This window comes from Chroicocephalus ridibundus, chromosome 1 (genome assembly GCF_963924245.1).
Source record: "Chroicocephalus ridibundus chromosome 1, bChrRid1.1, whole genome shotgun sequence".
Taxonomy (NCBI): domain Eukaryota; kingdom Metazoa; phylum Chordata; class Aves; order Charadriiformes; family Laridae; genus Chroicocephalus; species Chroicocephalus ridibundus.
This window is the reverse complement of record NC_086284.1, coordinates 191,491,618-191,503,808: the sequence shown is the minus strand read 5'-3', so window position 1 is coordinate 191,503,808 and position 12,191 is coordinate 191,491,618. Positions and strand designations below refer to the sequence as shown.

Below are 12,191 nucleotides of genomic sequence, written 5' to 3'. Positions count from 1 at the left end.
TATATGTCTATCCTGTAGGTAACATGACTGAAAATTGAATTTCTCAAATTTCTTTCCCAAAAAATATTGTGTAAGAAAAAATGCAAGAAAAGAAGACATTAAGTGAACATAAAATTTCCATATCCAAAGCTAAAAGCAAAATCAGAACATTTCATTATGTCCACTGCATATATACGTCTGTGTAACTTAACTCCTAAAAGCAGAGCTCATATGTGGTGGTGTATTTGGTCCCAAAAGTCATCCGTCTTACGACATAACAAAGGGTTCTTCAGGAAAGCATTTCACTAGTAATTTTTTATGGTAACAGATCTCTTTTCAGAGTCAAGCATTCCAAGATGCTGAATTACAATTTTTAACAACAGAAATTATAAAATAGAATAATTTGAGGTTAGTCAGACAAAGGCTGACAGATCAAGGTACTGGGAATGAGTATGCATTTCAATCTAAAACACCTCTTTCAGAAAATGCAATTTCTTTGTCAGCAATAAAATAATTCGTGAATGATAATATTCCTTAAACAATGCATTTACAAGCTGCTCAAGAGAAATGAAAAAGGAAGTTATAGCAAATAACATTCAGCACCATGAGAGCCTCTCTAAACCTACCAAGCTGCTTCTCATCCAAAGCCTACATGCAAGGTCACTGGATAGGGGACAGATACACATCATCCACACGATAAACCATGACTGCCAGGTGGTCAAATGGCTGATGCATTATTTACTGTATGACACAAGCAGTTCACAGCATGAGTTCCTCAAGTATCCAGGCTGAGAAACTTTTCCAGGCAGTTTTTGGGCTTGTCTACCCTAGACAGCCCTGCACAGGCACTCCTGAACAAGGTGAGTGACAAGGAGGCATGGGATTATACACTACACATCAATGAAAAGCGGGGGTCTTAAAAGTAAGACCCATTAAAAAGGCGGCAGAGCACTCTGCAATTTTCATGGTGACTTGACCATGACTGTCTGGAAGGTGGCAAATCATGCATTTTAAAAAAAGAATTGGCAGGTGTGTCTCTTACCTGCAAAGCAAAAGTGACCCAAATCTTTTCAAGGAATAAATAGCAGGACACAGAAAACTGTTTAAGAAAGTATTTTTGTGTGGCTTTTTATACTAAAATTTAAAGGCAAGTCTTCAGAATTTTACATTGACATGAAAATGAATCAGAAATCACAAAGCGCAAATTTGACTTTTCTACCCAAATGTTCAGTCAAACACTGTAGAAATCACAGGCTGTTGAGTACGTCCTCAAACAGAGCGGAACTTTCTAATTCATAAATAACCATTTAAGTAAACACAGTATACCTATTTTGCTGAAAAACAAGGTCAGGAAAGATTTCTGATATTAATTTCTTTGTTTTCGTATTCACCTGTTACTATCTTTTCTTCTTTCCCTTCTCTCAAGTGTAAATTACATTTAGACTAGCATACCAACATGTAATTACATGTATTTTCATTATCTCATAATTTGGCTTGGGAATCTACACTGTATGCACAAAATGCTGATTGCCTGCAGCTGCGAACAAACGATTATTTAGATATGCAAGCGAGCTGATGAGATGAACCAGAAACTTGGAGGAAAGTCACTCTCCAGTCTTGGTGCTTGGTAGAACAGCTCGAACCCCTGGGGCACTCTGGGACTAAAGAGCCCAGATAAACTCATCTACTGTATTTGTTTTGGCATTAGCCCACAACAGTATAGAATATCCTTGACTGCTCACAGCACAAATATTTACTTCAAAATGTTTCTGCAATTTAGACAGTGGTCCAATTTTAGGGATAAGGCAGCGTAATAGCAAAGTGATGCTGAATGACATTTATTTTAACCAACTTTACTAACCATCTCAACCCTGGTTTTCATTTCTTCACAGCTCACTGTTTATTTAGCAAGTGATATCTTTCAAATAAAAAAAAAAAAAAAAAGGCAGCCATGAGAAATGGAAAGCTATGATAATGATTATTTCACATCGCTTTCTGAATGAGAAAATAAGTGTCTGCAATTAATTTTAACACCTGTGTTTTTCAGGTGTCAAAACCACAAAAAAAAAAGAGAATCAAAAGAAATATAAAAAAACAGCTTCAGCCTCCTGAAAAACTAACCCTTCTGGGTACCTCAGATATTATCAGCAACTCAAAAAAATAAGAAAAAGCTGGAAGAGAAAACATGCTCCCATAACACAGAACTAAAATACCCGGTAAGGAACATCCCTAAACATCTTTAACACCCCCACTGATTTCCCAAGCACCAAAATATCTTAAAGCCTTCAAAAACTCAGCCTGTCCCTATGATCTTGACGAGTCAAGAAATCCCAAGTACACCAATGAAGTACTTTAAGGAAAATACATCCATTAGTGGCAGTAACACGGTAAAACACCTTCTTTACAACAATGAATATGGAAATATAGTTTATTTGAAAGTAGTAACACGGGACTGAGAGCTTCCCAGACGTCCACCTGCAGTGACATCTTCCCCAGGTCCCGTGCAGCCTGCGGAAGCGGATGGCCCCGGGGGCTGCTGCTCAGAGCCCCCAACCCAGCGCCCTCCTGCCTCCAGCTCCCGGGGAGCGGTGGTGCTCCACACCACCCTCTGCTCCTGCTAGTCCTACATCGGGGCTTTTTTCCCCAGCAGAGCCAAAAAAAGAAGATGCTTTGTTGTGGGTCCAGTTAAGAAATACAATACAGCGTGGTGAAACCTGCTAAAACTGATTTGCAATGGGAGGGGGAAAAAAAAAGCAAAAGCAAAAAAAGCATATATTTACTTGCAAAAGAAGATTTTAATTTCATGAGGCACTGTGCTTTTAAAGAGAATAAAAAGGCAGTATTGTTAAGGTTAGCTGTACATTGTTCCTACCTTCAGACAGGGAAATGGGATTGAAAAGATGGCCTTTCAACATTCTTTTTGGTGATATTTTCTAAGAATTGTTTTCTTTTAGGCAAAGCAATTTCCATGCTGTAAATAATGCCAAACATCACCATAAATACTGCACTTTGTTTAATTCAGCTTTGTTTAATTCCTACTCTGGAAATGCATATCCATAACAGAAAATTGGAAAATAAAATCTCATCTGACCTTCACTTGTGTAGGTTTAAGATAGTATTTGAAGATGAAAATCACCGTAGTAACTCCAGGTATATCAGATATATATAGTTCACATGAAAAATAACTGAACACAAGAAGCCTTCTTTTTTCTCCTTTTATTTTTCAGAAGGCAGGTGATTTTATTAGGTCAAGTACGTGATTTTTTTTTTTTTAACAGGGCAGAAAATAATTTCAGTTCATCCTATTTTAACAGACTGACTGGAGTTGCTTTAGCAAGATGCACATTTTAAGACTGTGGCAATGAAAGGTCTCATTTTGAACTCTGTCCTAAATACACAGAATAATACACAGAATCCGATGCATGTATTAACTATTGAACTTCAATGGTCTTGTATAATTAGATCTGAACCAGCGTGTCGGAGGTGATTCCTGTTCTATCTTGCTATACATATTTTTCATGACTTCTTTATTATTTGTTCTCTATTTACACTGGAAAAAAACAGCATCTAAAACAAGCCACACATGCATAACATTATCAACACATTTAGCTGTGAAGCTTTACCGTTGCAGTCGGTTAACGCTTTAAGAACAAAAAGGTTGTATCTGCGTATTGTTAATAATTATTAGGAAAGTGTGCAAATGTAGCAGTCCTGTCCCAGGGTTTGGTAAGTAAGGTCATGGTACAATAAGGGTTGCAAGCTCTGTAAGCATTAGTTGTATTTGCATATGTCAGAACAGTCTGTGAATACTAACGGCACAAACACTTCACATCTGCTTCTGTTTACTCCCATGCTAACAGTCAAAAGTACAAAAGTACTGTGTTAATTGCTCTGTTACATACTGACTGTTGACACATTCTCCATAGAGCTTTCATAAATACACTGTTGCAAACAAACTACTAATGACTTTGCTTATTTCCAGCCCATCTTTAAAGGAAATCCAGAATATATACACAGATTAATGATTCCTCTATTTAGCAGTGTGTCTTGTTGCTTTCTATTGTGGAGGCTTGTATAAAGGCAGTATCAATTAAGTAGCAATTATCTATGAAGTGGGAAAAAAAAGTGATGATATAAATAAGTAATGTGCACGAAGTGAGAATTTCTGAAAACAACTTGAGGTGAACTCTGAGGCAAGGGCACCGACTAGTGAACAAACCCTCTCCATCTGCTCTTCTATCTAAAACCATTAGAGCCCAATTTGAAGTCTGACTAAACAGCAGTGATACCTGTGGGCCTCCATTGAGATTTTTCACTATATATGACATGCCCTGGAGAAATTTAAAAAAAAAATAGGATGGGAGCTGAGGGAAAAAAATAAGACTCCTAAAAACCACCACTAACAAGCTAATTTTATTTAAATTCGTGCTTCAAGTTTCTTTTTGCTGTGACGCTTCAATATAGGAATATAATTATTTTGTTATTAAAAGACAACAAAGGAGCTGCAAACCAAATCCACTGTTACAGTCAGTGTGGTATTCAGTTTCTGACAACGGTCTGCTTCTTTCCGAAGGAGAGAGAAAATCCCACGGTGTGCCTCACCTTCCTCAAGCAGCAAGCACTGGTGGATTTCCAAATGTCCCTTCTCTTCCGATACTGAAATCTGTTGTCCCCTAAAATGGTGTTTTCTCTGCCTCCATCATTCAGGTGTAGACATTCATTGCTGTAAAAGCAGCATAGAGGTATTTTATTTCTTGTTTTCAAATGGTTTCCTTTAATTTAATTTATATGGCAGGACAAGAGAAAAGGACTTTAGGCTTCTCTATCTTATTTTTTATCATATGTCTGTCTCCTGCACTTACACCGTTACTCATTTTTAATCAGGACAATCCAGAATGGATGACAGTCCAGGAGCAAGCCACTTTTTTATTAACTTCATCTTATTCATTCATTCATGTCCTAGACATTTAATCATGTCCAATGAAGAGTAATAAAGCATTATAACTAATAAACCATGTTATGCTTTTTTTCTATTTAATTTCTTGCAAATCTCCCCTCTTTATCGTATGTAATGCAGATAGAGATGTACAAGGTAGGCCTTAGGTCTGTAAAGACACTCTCTCTTGCAGCTCCCCATGAAGTCCCAGGCTTCCTTTATGCCCGGCGGCTGGTGCCTTCAGCCCCAGCTTAAACCACACTCCATCTGTGAGCTGTGGTGGTCTCACCACCCTGTCTCTATATGTGCCAGAGCCTATGAATCCTTCTTACACAATTTTCTCATCCTAGTTTTCCACAAATACCTTGCTATGAACCTGCAAAGAAGGTGAAAAATGAAGACCACCTCAGGCCAAACGCAAGCAGACTCTGGGTAGGACGGAGGGAAGAGAATGAACGTGTAAGCGCAGCTAAACCACTCCTGTCTTGCACTGCTGACCACCCACCGAGGCACTGTGGAAACCCTGTAATCCCAGCAAATAGTCATCTGTACACAACTGTTGGAGACATCGTCCCCAGGTTTTCCCATACCCCTACATTACTTCTTCCCATGCCATGTTCAACCGTCTCTTCCAGATGCTGTTTTTGTGGTATGGACAATCCCAAGCCATCTCTGCATGTGTGCAGAAGGTACAGAAATGGGTCTAATTACGAAAAAGCAATTAGGTGGCACAAACAGGAGGGAGCACTCCAACCATCCTGCCCCAGCCTCAGGCCAGCAGTTCTGACAGGGGCCAGAACACGTCCCCAGAAGGCCAGTCAAATAGGGCAGTGCCGTGCCCTCCCCATGGTGCAGACCACGCGTGTGGGGTGAGCTTGCTGGTGATCATGGGCTGCAGGTCTGGCTCTCCCTCGCTCCTGCTGAGACTCCAGTGGCAAGGGAAGCATGGTGGGGAGGAGAGGGAGGAGACCAAAAAACTCTGCAGTTGCCTCCCCACGAACGCTGGTCTTGGTAGAAACTGATTTTGATTCCACGTTATAACTCAGAATAACATTAATGTAAGCAGGTATCTCTCCAGGCTCACATTTGTTTATCTCAGCTCGGCTATAATGATCTGTACAAAGCTCCTTAAAATCCTTCAAGGTCTTGCTCTGTGGTCTCTGCTATATCTCATTTTTCAAACCTTTATCAGGTCTCGAAGACAGATTTTACCATGAACCAGAGTGACCAGAAGTCAGAAAAAGCATTTTTCACAGAATTCTAGAATTATGAATAAAGGTCTACCAACATTATTCTTCTGGGTATGAAAATCAGACATTTCCAATGAAAATTAAAAGTGGTTTGCTCCTTAGCTTATGACTCACCCTTGGCTTTTGGACTCAGCACTAAACGCAGGAGCTGAGCATGGGCTGGAGCCAGGGCTGCTCGGCAGTTCCGCAGCAGGTGAAGTGGGGAGTCGGCAAACACTGGCTCCAGACTCTGGTTTGCAAAGATTCAAGTTTCCTTGAGAGGGCTTGAGAGTTCAGTCACATTTAGAGACCCCTTAGAGAGAGCTATTCCCAGGCTTTCTGTGGACTTGAGCTTCTCAATATTAGAATAAAAATGTGGATCATTCTGATGAATAATTCTGGGGAACTGGAAGATGCCAGATGGTTCTTGGGGTCTTGACTCCTTGCACTAGGGTTTGCCATGAATGTGGGAGCCTAAAGCTTCCCTGGAGGGTTGTTTCTGGCAAAGGTCATGACTGTGCTCAGGTTGGCAAAACCAAGTCATTTCTACCACACTTTCACTAGAACCCTCCTGATCAATTTTCTGTTTACCTGCTAAACTGGTCGCTTATTAAATCAGACTTGGGTTATTTTAGCAATGATAAGAGATGGGCAACAACCAGGTTTCTTTGTTGCAGTGTTGCTTATTTATAATAATGTACCTAATCCTGTTTTTTTTACAGATTTTTTTTTTAAATGCATGAAAACCAGGCAACCGGAGAACCGTTCTCTGCTTTCAGACCTGACCAAACACTCTGACTCATCAGTCTGCTCTATCTGTAATGCTCTCAAAGGTCTGACTCCTGAGGCATCCTTCTTCTAATACTGTTTTTTGGTTCTTTCATGAGTCTCAGCCATTTCTCATTACAGCACACTACTCAACAGCACCTCCTCGTCTCTGTGTAGAGTCAAATATATAGAGCGCGCGCTTGTTTTTCAGATTTGGAACCAATGATTGTTTAGGCTAACTGCTGCTATAAAAGGAGACAATGATTTCCTGCTATTTTCTCAAAGAGAGGTTTTAAAACAAGCAGTCTCAAAAGTCTTCAACCAAAGCTGCAAAGAAAAATATCTCTGTCTTCTGTCTATAAAATGTACATAGACGAGAAAACTTAGGATCTCAAAGGGTTTGGCCATGCCTATTTAAACATATTCTCAGTTGCTTTTAACAGTTCCTATGAGTTGGAGGTGCTTGAGCTAGCAATCCTGGACACAGTAAGATTAGTACAACCTGGTGTATGCCGGGAAGGCAGGACTAGGAGGGAGATTGCCTCACGGCTGTGTGAAGACAGGTGAAGTGCCCTGTGTAAATACTACATCCCTGTGGGTTCTCACTCAGTGAAATGAGGAAATGATACTTATTTTATTTTATGAAGTGCTTTGAAGTCCTTAGATAAAAGCACTATATAAAGGAGAGCCTTGAATGTCCTGAAAGTCCTAAATAGATTGGTTTCTACCTCCATCTAAGTGCTGTTGAGATCTTCAAATAAGGTATTTCCTCACCTATAGTGAGCAATTCAATCCAACCTACTCAGGGCATCCCTAAAGCACACAGACAGGACTGAGCTCTTCAAAAAATCACCCGTAACTTGTGATGTATGTCCACCTTGTTAAAAAAAAAAAAAAGAGGCCTATCCTTTAATGTAGTAATCTAATGAGGAAGACCAATGCTCAGTTCCTTTTTCTACCTCAAGTAAATCAGATACACTTTTTCCTACCTTTTAGGCAAATATCAACTATCAGATTATCAAAGCCTTTTCTAGGGACACTCACTTCATTTTATATTCAAATTTAAAATAAAGTAAGTTGGCTCTGGGTCTGGATGTCTCTGTGGATCTAGCATTAAGTGATTCAACTAAACCAGCCTGGAAAGCATATGTCACAGCAAGGAACATGTCATTCTTCTCTAATATCCCTACCAGCACATATAAAAGCAGGTGCGTAGATGGTTCTGTGGCTCTTGTATGCAAATTAAATGAACCAACGATGTGCCAAATCATGGTCATATCTCTTGTACTGAACTCATAAAAAGAGATTGCAAAGTGGAAAGTATAGTGAAGTCCTTTGGTTTGACATTCTCAGCTGCAAAACAGAATAAGTTTTTTACAAATTTTATATGTAAATATCTTTCTTACCTTAAATTTGTCTTCACAAACTGCTGAAGTGCAGAAAGACTTTTAAAAAGGAGATAATACAAGGATGATAAGTAAATGAGTTATGAAGAAAAAAATAGAAAATTAAGTTTAAAACAGCTACTAGTCACCAGCATGTCAGTGATATATTAGTGCACTTTATCTACTAAATATTAGTCCTTTATTAAAATGTTTTAGCTGAACTACACATGCGCTTGTCACATTCTTATTTCCAAATTATAATATTAATAAGTGAAAATGAAATATTTGAAACATTTAAAAAGGTGAGGAAAATGTAAAATGCCATCACATGTAGCAAAACAACTACAACACATAAATGCTCGCTAATGAAAACATCTCTTTCATTAAAATATATGTTCCATAAGTATTTTGGATATTTAATCACTAGGTAATATGTAATTACCTTGACAGAAAATTTCATTAAAGGACAGTCAGGTAGGCTGACTTTCATTTAAGTTAAGCACGATGAAAGGAGAACTGAAGCATTCCTTTCCTGTTTTCTGTATAACACCACTATTTTGAGAAGTGTCTGAGTTTCTCAATTCCTATTCATGTAACTAACTTCACTACATTAAAGAAGAGATTTCTCTGCCATCGGTAACAAAAATCGCTGTAAAATCTGTGACAGTTATTTATCTTCAAACCCCTTCCATTGAACCTAACATAATTGGCAATTTGAAGGACTCTTTTTTTCCACCATAACATTGATAACGTTTAAATACATACATGCAAATAACTGCAGTTTATGGATAATTTTTTCAGACACTCTTAAGGTGGTTGAGCAGCCTTAGATTTTAAATGTTGTTTAGTTGAGGCAGCCAACGGTTGGCTGCCCAACCTTTGGTTTGGCTAGCTTTAGTTGCAAACAAATATACGATAACCCTCAGTACTCATTTTACTTTTGAATCTCCCCTTCATGTATATAGACATAGCTGGAGCAGTTCCTGCTTTCCACTTACAAACTGAAGTAAATATATCACAGATCTTCTCATCAGTCCTGAAATTGCATGGGTGTGACAACGAAGCAGTACGTTCTGTGCCATTCAGTGTTTCTGTTTCCCAGAAATGTGGTTAGTATGATATATTTAATGGCTAACTGGCCATTAAAGAAGCGGGCCCATAGCCATTGGTTCACAGAAGTTTTACAAGCGTCCTGCCCGTCACCAGGCCTCTGGAAGCTGACAAATAAACGCTTCTTGCCTTCCTGTTAAAACCTGCCCGTATGGCTTGGGATTGCTTGCTCAAGTAAGGAAGGGTTTATGTCTGCACAACGACCTAGGAATTCTTCTTAGCCATCTTAAATGTTGCTCTGTCCAGACATCCCATGTGGCGAATTGGTACAACCAATATGGACTACAAAGAATATTCTGCCAGTGTTTGAACAATTGGCTTTTCCTAGAAAGCGTCTTTATTCCATGTATGTCTCAGGTAGCAATGCTACAGAAGTTTACTGTGCATTAAAGGAACTGATTCACACAACACATGCTGTGAATCACGGGGTTTCTTTTTCATAGTTTATGTTCAATGTTTAGATTGTTTCATTTTCTGAGCAACATTTAATAGGTGGAGAAGCTTTCATACTGCTTTGACCAGATGATGCACCTAACAACTACAGTTTAACATGCCCATCCTTTGTGAGATTTACCCCCACACCTGTACTTGCTTCTTTCATAGCGGCCAAACAATTATGTCAGAATCAATACCTTTGCATTTGCTTCCTGTCTCTTTTTAATGCTCTGCAGTGATTTCCCATTTCCTCTTGTTTTTCACATTGGCAAAACTCAGGTAGAAAAGTGACCCGTCCTGGCAGTTTTCAGCCAGGGCACCATTTCAGGGCTGAGCCCATCCCTGGTTTTTGGTCTCTGATATTCTGTGGCTCTAATGGAATTCCTGCAAAGGAATTTCCTTTGGGCTTTCTAGTCTAGGTTTATAGTAATTTTTACCAAGAAACACAGAAAACCGATGAGAAAAAAAAGAGGACCTATTCACTGGCACATGTTTAAAAAGGAAAGAAGAATTTGTCTATGCATTCCCCAATTTTCACACCCACAGCTTTCAGTTTCATGGCAATCTTAGTCCATTTCATGCTGGAGATGTGTCAAACTGAGAGCTGAGGAAAAGGGAAGGATTGCCTACTGAACAGAGGTTAACAATATTATTATATACCTAAAATAAAATCATCCTCATTTTTAGAGATCAAAGCCAACCCAGGATATATAATTTTTCATGTTTTTCTCCACATTTACTCAAAGCAGCCTTCTGGATTTGAGGGTCAGTGAAATAACTGAGGGAGAACTGTCCAAACCTAATTAATTCATTTTCTAGTAATGCTGGTAGGAAAAACCTTGGAGATCACTCCTCTGCCGCAGAGGAGGTGGAGCTCAGCTGCTCAGGCTTGTTAACAACTGAAATGAAGCAAATAATTTCCATGAGCAATCTCTTGGGAAAATGCTGCCTGTTGGGTCTGTTTGTGAATTGTCTGAGCAGATCATGCAGTTCTTGGATTTCTCCATTCCTTTCGAATATTTGGGTATTTCCTCATTGACTAAAACTTGGTGTAGGACCATTCACAAGCAGTTTACTGCGCATTCTGGAAATAAGCACTGTACATTGTTTTGGTCTTCTGCACAGGTGACATTGTACTGTTTAATTTTTTTTTAGCTACAATTGAAATAGGAAATTGCAAGAGTTACAACTCACAGTGCAATTTTGAAGCTGACTTTGTTGAATTAGCTGAGCACTTCACCTCCAAAGCCTGAAGTCATGAATATTCATGGTAGTAAAAGCTGTGTACTTGAACATTCCTGGAAAGGAAATAACAGATTGGTGAGAACGAAGTCAAACTAAAATTTAGTTTAGAACTTGAATATGAATATTTATAAATATTTTTCCCAGTATTTTGGGGAAAATGTGCTGACACTGTTTTCTGATGCGTTGCCAAAATACACTTTTCTAACTAGGAAGGTTAAGCAATTGCTTGACCTATGCAATACAGAAGAAAACTGAAATACCCACAGATGCTTCCATAGACATTGGATGTGACTGAAAGAAGAGGTGGCTGCTCTATCCAGAACCACTTTCCCAAATTTTCTGAATGTCCCTTGTTGGAGTTATTCACGACTTTCAGAACAGCTCATATAACACAGTAACATACAGTATTACTTGTCTATGAGATTTTCATCACTTGCCTTGTGGTCCATGCTGAGGCCCCAATCTTATGAGCACTTAGATGCTCACTCACCTTGGTAGTGCAGCATTTCTAATCACTTCACTGAAGTGTCCAAGCTCTGTTACGCTGAACAAGGTTTTAACACTCGAAGGGTACAGGAGCTCCTTTAAAATAAAGAGCACACATAAATTGCAGTGTTATGTACAATACTAGGGCTCTTCTTGCCTATTTCTTTCAACTTTTTTATTACCATTTCCAACTTGTTTCATCAATTTCCAGACCACTGTTGTGTTGTGGTTTTTTTTTAACTCACCTGTTTATTGCCCACATCCCTTGCACTCTCACTTTATTTTAGTTAAGCAAACGTATCTCTTCTTCTTTTGTTAACCATTTACTTTGCTGTGCTTCCTTTCTTCTGCTTCCCGGCTGATCTTTGCACCCTACACTGCTCTCTCTGCCCTCATAATGCCATCTGTGTGTTCTCTCCACGGCCTCTCTACTAATCTTCATTTATAATATAATTCATAAATAAGACTTAGCATTTACATATCCTTTTACAAATATTAATTAATTAGTGCTCATGTACTTGTAGAAAGCAAGCACATTGTCCTCACTTGACAGATGGGGAAACAACAGCTGAGAGGACGCTGTCTGCTCTCTGCTTTCATGGTGCCTAACACAATGGG

The 12,191-nt window shown here is 39.0% G+C and overlaps 1 long non-coding RNA gene across 1 annotated transcript; it reads right to left on the bottom strand.

The window, feature by feature from the left end:
- Window positions 1-4,003: 4,003 nt before the first annotated feature.
- Window positions 4,004-11,844, bottom strand: LOC134510943 (uncharacterized). Its single transcript, XR_010069761.1, has 5 exons — window positions 11,819-11,844; window positions 11,578-11,669; window positions 11,037-11,140; window positions 8,319-8,357; window positions 4,004-4,702 (listed from the first exon to the last, which is right to left on the bottom strand). It is a non-coding gene; the product is annotated as an uncharacterized LOC134510943 (long non-coding RNA).
- Between the last annotated feature and the right edge of the window lie 347 nt (window positions 11,845-12,191).